Below are 10,841 nucleotides of genomic sequence, written 5' to 3'. Positions count from 1 at the left end.
TTGTGTGTTTTCACCTCATTCCTGGCTCCTGAGCTGCACTTTGTATTTGAACCATGACAGTATAACCAGCCTAAAGAAAAAACAGCTTAGGAATCGTGTGGAAGATATTTATTCTGGGACCTTTTTCTGAAATTCTTTTTTCATTTGGTTTTTGCAACATGTCTGTTTCACCAATCTTGGAATTGCCACTGCTACAAACTTTACAGATGGACATTATCTTGCTACTTTCTCAGCTTGCTAGATTTTCCTCTTTACTTGTGGACCCTCTCAGGAGACTGTCTGATTATGTCTCTCCTAAAAAGAGAAGCTGCTGGTCTGTCTCAATCCACCTTTACTGCTGCTGAACCTGTGCAAAAAGCACCTCTTAATTGTGCTTCTACAAATTTGCTGTTTAGTAAGAACTATGGGGTAACTAATTCTCAGTTCACAGGTGGTCCACGCCCCCATCTGACCGAAGAGGAGCGTCGGTGCAGAATAACAAATTAATTGTGTCTGTACTGTGCCAGCAGTGAGAACTTCTTACAGGACTGTCCTATCCGTAGACCATGTCAGCTTACTGAACCATCCCCTGTTGTTTCCTCTATGCATTCCAAATTTGTTTTTGCTCCACCGTTTCTGTTCTCTGGGAAGAGACCCAATCTGCCAGCTCCAGCCATCTGCCCTGAGGCGCCAGCTCCAGCCGCCTGCCCTGAGGCGCCAGCTCCAGCCGCCTGCCCTGAGGCGCCAGCTCCAGCCGCCTGCTCTGAGGTGCCAGCTCCAGCCGCCTGTCCTGATGTGCTAACTCCCTCTGTTTCCTGTTGCCAGGTCCCAGCCACTTTCTCCTGTTGCGAGGTCCCATCCTCTGTTTCCTGTTGCGAGGTCCCAGCCTCTGTTTCCTTTTGCGAGGTCCCAGCCACTGTCTCCTGTTGCGAGGTCCCAGCCTCTGTCTCCTGTTGCAAGGTCCCAGCCTCTGTCTCCTGTTGCCAGGTCCCAGACTCTGTCTCCTGTTGCCAGGTCCCAGCCTCTGTCTCCTGTTGCCAGGTCCCAGCCTCTGTCTCCTGTTGCCAGGTCCCAGACTCTGTCTCCTGTTGCCAGGTCCCAGACTCTGTCTCCTGTTGCGAGGTCCCAGCCTCTGTCTCCTGTTGCAAGGTCCCAGCCTCTGTCTCCTGTTGCCAGGTCCCAGCCTCTGTCTCCTGTTGCCAGGTCCAAGCCTCTGTCTTCTGTTGCCAGGTCCCAGCCTCTGTCTCCTGTTGCCAGGTCCCAGCCTCTGTCTCCTGTTGCCAGGTTCCAGCCTCTGTCTCCTGTTGCCAGGTCCCAGCCTCTGTCTCCTGTTGAGAGGTCCCAGCCTCTGTCTCCTTTTGAGAGGTCCCAGCCTCTGTCTCCTGTTGCGAAGTCACAGCCTCTGTCTCTTGCTCCGAGTCTCCTGCCACTGTGTCCGGTCCTGAGTCTGCTGCCACTGTGTCCGGTCCTGAGTCTGCTGCCACTGTGTCCGGTCCTAAGTCTGCTGCCGCTGCCTCTGCACCCGAGTCTCCCGCCACGTGCTACCTAGTTCTGAGCCTTCAGCCGCTGTCTCCAGTTCCGAGTCTTCAGCCGCTGCCTCCAATTCCGAGTCTTCAGCCGCTGTCTCCAGTTCCGAGTCTTCAGCCGCTGTCTCTGTTCCTGAGCTACAGTCTGCTCCAGTGGGGACGCCACCGTTGAAGCCTACTCCAGAGGGGGCACTGCCCTTAAAGCCTGCTTTAGAACAGTTTCCAGTCCAAGTCTGCCTCCCAGTCCGGGCCTGCTGCCAAGTCTGCCGCCCAGTCCGGGCCTGCTGCCAAGTCAGCTGCCCAGTCCGGGCCTGCTGCCAAGTCTGCCGCCCAGTCCGGGCCTGCTGCCAAGCCTGCCGCCCAGTCCGGGCCTGCTGCCAAGTCTGAACCATCCGTTGCCGAGGGTGCCAAGTCTGAGCTACCACCTAACTTCAATGGGGATATACAGCAATTTAATGCTCTGATTAAATTTTTTATATCCTATTTACCATCAGTACCTGACCTCCTAGATAACCAACGGAAGCAAGTATATTACCTGTTATGCAACTTTATAGGAAAAGCTTTGGAATGGGCAAACCCATTTATTGAGACGGATCACCCCATCTTATCGGACTTAGAATCGTTTACCATCTCAACTGTACTTCATCGTGACAGCTCCAGTTCTGTCACCACTGTGACTCATCAGCTGTTACTACGAGTTACCTTCACCACGTCAGTTTGCTCTCAGTCTCCTGCCGTACTGAACTATTGCTGCTCCAGTACCACTATACCATCTCTGATGTACTTCATCGTGACAGCTCCAGTTCTCTAACCGCTATCACTGTGAGCCGCAACTGCCCTGGTGACTCATCGGCTGTTCTCCCTAAGTTACCTCTACTTTTCCGTGTGTGCTCAGCTTACTCTATTGCTGTACTCCCACTGTTCCAGTATCTCTTTCAATCACCCCTGGATACATCATTGTGACAGCTTCTGCTCTTTTCGCTGTTGTACCACAGGACATCTGTTCTCCTAGTGCCTCGTTGGTTGCTGACCATCAGTCTTATCTCTAGTGTTCCTGTTACCATACCATATACCTGAGGGTTCTAAAGTCTCTACCTGCTTTGCCTGGCTCCTCCACACTGTTTTGCTGTTCACCCACTCACAGGACCGCGACCTGCATGTTTGTTGCCCCAAATACCATACTTCCTTGTGGGGGTTCCTGGTGAAAACCACCTGCCTGTTAGACTCGTGCCTGTGGGTGGGCCAAGCCATGTTCAGCAGGGCCTAGGGATCTATTTTCCATAAGCCAACCGTGACACCTTCTTCCCTTTTCATGTTGCTTTGCCTGGCAGCTCCTGCCTTCTGGACTTTGGACTTTATTGTTGTGTGCATTGTATATATTATGGCAGTACCTCTAGTCACCAGAGGTGCTGCTATTGTGCTTTTCCTTTGTTAGTACTAGGGGTTAACCTGCCTCACTAATCATCTCCAACACCTGGGTGTTCCCTACCTATACCTGTCTCTTTCTCTGTTCTGTGCTGGTCATTGTAGTTTTGCTGCCTTCCCCTTTGGTTTGTCTCCTGGTTGTCCTGTGTCTGTGGGCTCCATATCGCTACTCCGGATCCCTCTTCATCTCACCATTCCTCCTGTATCCGTAGTACTCTTTGCTAACCAGTATCCAGTCATCTCTGATATTCCTGTGCAGTTTCAGCATTATTTGGTTCATGCCATTTATCTGCATTTTGACCAATAAACACCTATATTCTTTATCTCATCCTGGGCTACATTGCTGTTACTTACTTTGAAGCGTGACAGTCCCCATATTAATAATGTTCTCATAGCAATGTCAGTGGGGAGGAAGGGAGAGGAGAAGTCGGGAAGTCGGGGTGGGTGAAAAGGGGAATAAACTTGTGGTTCCACAAGTCCACAAGGTGAAGAAAGAGTTTGGAGCACTTGAGCTTTACAACGTCTGACACTACCATGACATCACACACTTGTGGATGCATACAGCACATCAGCGCAAGTAGCGCTTCTGTATGGTGCATGCACATCTCATGCTCATGCATACCCTGTACTGCGCGGGCACTGTGTGGGAATCTACATTCTCAAAAAATGGCTGCCTTCACTGTCTGTAGGCGACAGGTGCAACTTAAATAACTTTTGTTATTTTTACATGCAAAGTTAAGTCTAGAAACCCCCTCTATTTGAGTCTCATTTGTTAAGGAAATTAAAAAAAAGACATACACTCAAATCGTAGGCATCTACTCTACTGATAAATTGAATTATAAACTTTTTGCTTCCAGGAGAAGCTAAATGGAATAAATCAAGACCAATGTCTGCCATGGAGGCTCAGGAGAATCCACAGGATTGATTTTTGTGACAAACTGCATCGGGTTAGCATGTATAATGTAATTGGGTTGTGGATAGAGAATACTAAATTCTGCACTGCTTTACTCCATTAAACTACCTATTTAATGTATGCCACTGATCATCATATATCAGTATATATCAGCCAATGACATGCTGCATTTTCAATACAGAAAGAAAGAGTAAAGGACAATTGTATTGTACATTGTCATTAAACTCAGCTCCTTTAATTTTTATATAAATATAGTTTTTATATTGCTTGTTAAATGTGTTTGATTGTTTTTACCCCTATGTAATTTTTTATTATTTTTTAATTAAAAAAAAGTTTATTTCCTTCCAGTTACATCCAAATATAATTGGAAAACCTTGAATATCTATCCTTTATCAAACCTTTCTATCGGCAATCCTTTCTACTTGGCAGATATTATCTACAATATTATCTACAATTATCTAAAGTACCTTTATTTCACTGGGCATGTCACATGTAAGATAAAATGTTATTTTTACAATAAGTTGCAACATTTTTGCCATTAAGCATTTGAAGCAGCTAGTATTGTATTTAACACCTATTATAGTTTCACACATATAGATACGTTAAGCAGAGTATTTTTGCTATGCCGAACAGTAGGAATCACTGTATGCAAAAATAAATAATTTCTATAAACTGTCTTATTTGGAATGACTTCTCAAATTAAAATAAAATAATTTGGTTTTACATTTTTATTTTTATACAGCAACTTTCATTTAAGACATGATACTGATGTGCTTTTGGGCAGAAGTCATATACTGGAGGTGATACTACTGTTTGCTGAAGTGGAGTCCATTATCGCTGATAACAATACAAATACAGAAACAGAATGCCAGCAGGGCAGCATTTTGCACTTTGGGCTTGATTCAAATTGGAACACAACTTGCGATTTAAAAAGAAAAAACACGAACCTTAAGTTTTGTTCTCACGTTATTCAATTCCAAGCAGATGGCAAGATGCATTTCAACTTGAATCTGGGTGTAAGTAACTCTGCCTAAACATTACTTGCTGTGTGTTTACAGACAGAACAAAGTGCAGTATATGCACTTTGCAGTATAAGCTCACAACAAAATGCATACTAAAAAAAAAATCATATTATAAAATAAATGAACAACTCTAAACAATATAATCATTAATAAATATATGGTTGGTTTAAAAAAATAATAATTTTCTTCTACATTAAATACATAGGGGCTGATTCAATACAGTAATAGTTAGCAGTATTACTGTTAGCACGATATTTTTAACGTCCATTTTTGCTCGCAGCTCTCACGGCCGCAAGCAAAAATTTGGGTTAAAATTACTGTATTAACGCTAATACATTTAGCGCTGTGTTATTACTACACTAACGTGGCCGAATTAAAATGGCTGCTATAATCAAGATGTTCTTAATGTGTACTATACGTACAATGCATTTTTTTGGTCTGCCTTACTTGTATACACATGTTTTGTGCTAGCTAGTGGCACGCATATGTGTACTTTCCAAACAAAGACTGTACCGTGACAGTCACCACTGTTAGTTGGCAATTACACCTGCCCTGTAGCTGGGGCAAATGATACGGCACACTTAAGAGAAACCCAGGACTTGAATTGGCTGTATAAGAGTAGGCACGCCTTCGAGATCCCCTCAACATATTCATACTGTACATTACCTACGTCTGTCCACTGCTTCACACCCCAGTTATAGGCAGGGCCGGATTAAGGGAATGGAGGCCCCTGGGCTAAGGGGCCCTCCATTCCCCACGAGGCCCCCAATGTGAGCCGTCCGCCGCCCCCCACCCCCCGCGAGGACCCCCCCAAGCACTTACCTGTCAGTGCAGTCCTCCGTCCCGGCGCGCTGTAAGCTCCTTACTGAGGAGATCTCGCGAGAGTTCATGAACTCTCGCGAGATATCCTCAGTAAGCAGACTACAGCGCGCCGGGACGGAGGACTGCACTGACAGTACTCAGCAGCATCGATCGGGCCGGGGGCGCCCCCGCCCCCGACCGATCAATAATGCTGCTGAGGAGTTTGAAGGGCCCCCTGGATGCCCGAGGCCCCTGGGCTATAGCCCAGTTAGACCTCGGGTTTATCCGGCCCTGGTTATAGGCAATAGTAAGTGTCATTTGCATTTGGACATGGATTGCATGCAATTGCGTTCATTGGAATAAAGTCTGTTTCTGAGAAGGCACAGAGCTATTTCACGCAAGATACGGCATGCAAACAGACTTACATCTGAACACAAGGGCGCTAAGAGTGGTACTACAAAATCACGGGGCATGGGCCTCCACTGGCCCGCACATGCACCTGCTAAGGTAGGAGTTGACTTGACATTTAGCAGAAGTGCTGATTGCAGTAAGTGTTATATAACAATGTTGCATCATCCAGTACGCATTGGTTGAAAAATGCAGCAGGAGAGGTTTCCTAGTTCTGACTTTTAGTAAAAGTGCAGTATTATATAACAGTGTTGCAGATGTCATTGTTGATGGTGTACTGCCACCTGTAGCTGGTATTTTGGTGGATTCTGATAGACTCCAGATGCTACCCTCTAGGCTTAGCAGTATATAGCGTGAAGCATTTGGTGAGTGGAGCAAGTCTGTGAATGTCGACTTAATCCAACAGCGGTCCTCATGATGAAGATATATTCAGTTCACCAGGTACTGTACTCCTCTCAGAAAGTTGTAGAAGTCAATTATTGACTGAATGATGTAATTCTAGTGGTCCTGCAATGATGTACTTAAGGTCCAATTTGAACAAGGATTTCTTCAGGGTGATGTTGCGTATGGAGAGGCACACTTTGTCTCCTATGGAAAATACCAGCCCAGCTTCAGCCGCTCGTGCAGCCTCTTCCACAGTCCCTGGAGATCCTTCACTGCTATTCTGCATGAGAAGGTGGCATGAAAATCAGTGGGAAACTGTTGATCAAATAGAAGGAATATACCCTGTGGAGTCCTGCACCAGGCAGTTTTGTGAGAATTTTCCCCACACAAGCAATTGGGAGAAGTCATCCTGGGCATCTGAGACAAAGCTGATTGGTGGGAACAGATATTGGGAATATGGCCTCCGCCATAAGGTGTCTCCACTCAGTAAGGGACATGATGATTTTTTACATCGTAGTTAACCTCGGGGGAGGTGAACCGATTTGAAAAGGAGGCACAAGAGTGAACAACATCCATGTCATCATTCTGGAAGGCTACAGCTTCTCAGCTCTCAAATGCAACAACTTCCAGGCCCGACTTGGTGAAAGATACCGGAGGATGAGTGCTGAGATGAACAGATGTCTCAAGGTTTCAAAAGCCTGTGGAGTTTTGTATCCTTGGAAGTCTCTTGCTTGGTCAAGGCGGTACTAGCATTAAGTTTTGGATAAAAAGTCTGTAGTAACTGCTAACCCCAGAAACCTCTGCATTGCCTTGACACTGGCCAATTGAGCACAGGAAAGAGCTGCTCCACTTCCATTTCTATGCCTTGTACTAAAAGTATATGTTTGAGGAAGCTCACTATTAACTGGTTGAAACAACATTTCTCCATCTTGGCAAATAGTTGATTATCCAGAAACCACTACAATACTTCTCACATAGTTGTGATGTTTCTCAAGAATGCTAGAGGAAATGAGGATATCATCCACGTAGATGAGTATTCATGTCTCTAGTAGATTACTAAAAAGGAATTCACATATGCTTGGAAGACTGCTGGGGCATTGCACAGGCCGAACAGCATGACACAGTATTTAGAGTTGGCCATCCTTTGTGTAGTAGCACATAACATTGCTTTCAATGATTGCAGGCAAGTGGTTTGGCATGACTGATCCTACTCTGTATATTTTCAAATCTCCAATGAATCCTTGGGTTGTGCTTGTAGAGCCAGGGGTAAACCAGGATGGTTGGGCTATTTGTGATGTGGATGACATTGAATGAAATCAGCTTCCACAGAGTGGAATTGACACACAACATCACCCAGATAGTCTAATTGGTTACCGACTTTGGTGTTGTGGGTCGTCCATCCACATCTTATCCATTGGCATGACCTCCAGAACCAAGGTTAGTTCCATCTTGTGGGTGAACTCCAAATCTATAAAATACTCCATACGTCCGGAATTGAAGAAGGTCTATGGAGCGGCCTCTCAAAATAGAGGTCTATAGACAGCTTAAATTACAGGAAGAAATCCAGAGAAAGAATGTCCCCAAATGTATATTGTTTATTAAGATGTCTGTATTTTATATCGGTCATTAGGATGTTCTTTATATTGTATAGAGGTCACTATAATGCTCGCTGTGTTGTATAGAGGTTAGTAGAATAGAATAGTCTCCACCTTGAATACTAGCCAGACGGGGCTGGTACTGTTGTATTTGATTATGGCGCTTTGAAATAACAATCTTCTAGATAATTCATTGGCTATATAAAGCCATTGTCACATTATACAAACCAAACCTGCACAGTATTCATCACACCCATCTTTCTGTTATGGTATTCTTTAGAACAGCCTAGGCCACTTGTTTTTGTTTGCCACCAGGCCAAAAGTTGCCAGCCTTACCTTGATCCTAACTGTTTTAGCTAGATCGGAATTGTATACTCAGTGTCATGGTAATAGTTATTCCAGGAGTACAGCTCTGAATTCTGCTGACTGAAAGATATCTGCCCGTAAACACCAGTTTTCGAGGAAATTTTAGAAGCTGGCTCAAATGTTGATGCCTGCTCCACAGAAAGGTCTAATCCACTAGTTACCCAGACTGATAATAGGCACACAAAATGCACGAATAGAAAAGGCTGCTATCTCTTCTACACCAGGGCCGGATTAAGGGGGGGGCACAGGGGGCATGTGCCCCGGGCCCCCCTCTCTCAGGGGGCCCCCCCGGGACCAGCTGTGGCTCTTTTTGCTGCCCCCAAATGTCAGTCTACAAGGGGCAGCACAGGGTTCCGTTTTTAAGTGCTCTCTTGGCACTATAAGCACAAGCATGCTTTTGCTTTTTTTTTTTGAGTGTTCTGGGCTTCCTTAGCTGCCGTGTAGATGACAGTGTGAGGAGGAGCAGAGAAGATCTGCCCTGCCTGTCTGTGGGGGATAAGGTAAGTTAAGATCTGCTGTGTGTGTGACTTTCTGTGTGTGTGACTTTCTGTGTGTGTGACTGTGTGTGTGAGACTTTCTGTGTGTGTGACTGTGTGTGTGACTGTGTGTGTGAGACTTTCTGTGTGTGTGTGTGTTTGTGTGACTGTGTGAGACTTTCTGTGTGTGTGTGACTGTGTCTGTGTGTGTGTTTCAGCCAGAGGAGGAGGCAATTATGAAAATGAAGGGGATAATTGTGGACAAGGAGAGGGGGTGATTTATGGACAAGGAGAGGGGGTGATTTATGGACAAGGAAGGGGTGATTTATGGACAAGGAGGGGGTGATTTATGGACAAGGAGGGGGTGATTTATGGACAAGGAGGGGGTGATTTATGGACAAGGAGAAGGGGTGATTTATGGACAAGGAGAGGGGGTGATTATGGACAAGGAGGGGGTGAATATACAAATAGAGGGGGTTGCAGAGTGACAACCCAGGAAGGGAAACCAACGCTGATGAGAAGGGGGTTGAAGATGCTAAGTAGGTGGGGAATGAGGAGTGAGAGGGAAGATAGAGAATTAAGATGAAGAGGATTGAGGAGTGGGATGTTGGGGATATAAATGGAGAACAGAGAAGTACAATGTGCTCAGACCTAGATTGTCTATTTATTGTGGACCCTCTCTCCATGCCCCAGGGAAGTAGCTTTTCTAAAAGTGGGCATTATGGTAAAAATGACAAAATTATGGCATAATGTACAAAATGTAATATGCCTCCATGCTAGCTCTGTTGCCTTGCAACAAATCAGGCCTGCTAGTGCTTAGCTGGACTAGGCTGTTAGGGATAACCAATATATACTTACATATAGTAAGGTTATTTTGTTAATTATTTGTGGAGTGATTGTAAGGTATTTAATGTGTGCTTGAGTTTGGGGAGGAGTGCTATTTATTAAATGTGAATATGAATTATAAAATGTTGGCAATGGTTTTGAAAAATAGGTTTATTTATTACATGTAAACTCTATTCATTTATACCAGGCTGTTTGGTGGGGAGGGAAATAAGTTTATTAAATGTGTACGCTATTAATTTAATGTCGGGGCTGCTTGGGGAAAATAGTTCTATTATTAAAAGTGAATAGTATTAATTTAATTCCAAATTTGGGGCTGGTTGCAGGGAGGGAGGCCTAATTATTAAAGGGGGTGCTATTGATTTATTAACAGGACTCTTTGGGGACTCCTAAACTTTATGTACCTGTTTTTGATTCAAAATAGGGCCCGACATCCCAGAATCTACACAAACGGCAACTGAGCTTAAGACACCAGCAGCCACAGGTGGTGAAAGCGACAACAGCAGGTAGGGGAGACCAGGACCATCTTCCAACTGTTCTCAATATGGTGGGACTGTCCAGAATTTGGGTGACTGTCTCACTTAGTCAGGATTTGGTCTGACTACAAGGATAGTTGGGAGATATGTCCTACTTCACACTGTTATGCTTGTAAAGGCAGAGTTGTGTGCATCTAACAGTAGTGCACATAGCATTGCCTGTTTATTTGTTTAAACTTAATATCATATTCGACAATATGGGGCCCCCCTGTCTTAAGTGCCCCGGGCCCCCCAGAACCTTAATCCATCTCTGTTCTACACTATATAGTCACCACTACCACTACCACTCAAACTGTCGGACTCATCTCTGATGGGAGGACTCTATGTAAATCTAAGGTAACAACATTAAGAAATCACCAGCACAACCACAGGTTATACATTTACTCTGAAGAAAAGAGCACTTTATTAATAAATTGTTGCAATCCTACATATGTGTGGATGTCTCATCAAGGCACCATTAAATATGCATTATTATAAGTTCACTGTGTGTATTACAGATAATCACATACCCTTTCTTTATTTGCTCTATTTGTCCCTAGCTAATTTTATTTGCCAGCTAATTTTTGG

Source organism: Mixophyes fleayi, chromosome 5 (genome assembly GCF_038048845.1).
Source record: "Mixophyes fleayi isolate aMixFle1 chromosome 5, aMixFle1.hap1, whole genome shotgun sequence".
NCBI lineage: Eukaryota > Metazoa > Chordata > Amphibia > Anura > Limnodynastidae > Mixophyes > Mixophyes fleayi.
Note: the sequence above shows the minus strand (reverse complement) of the source record.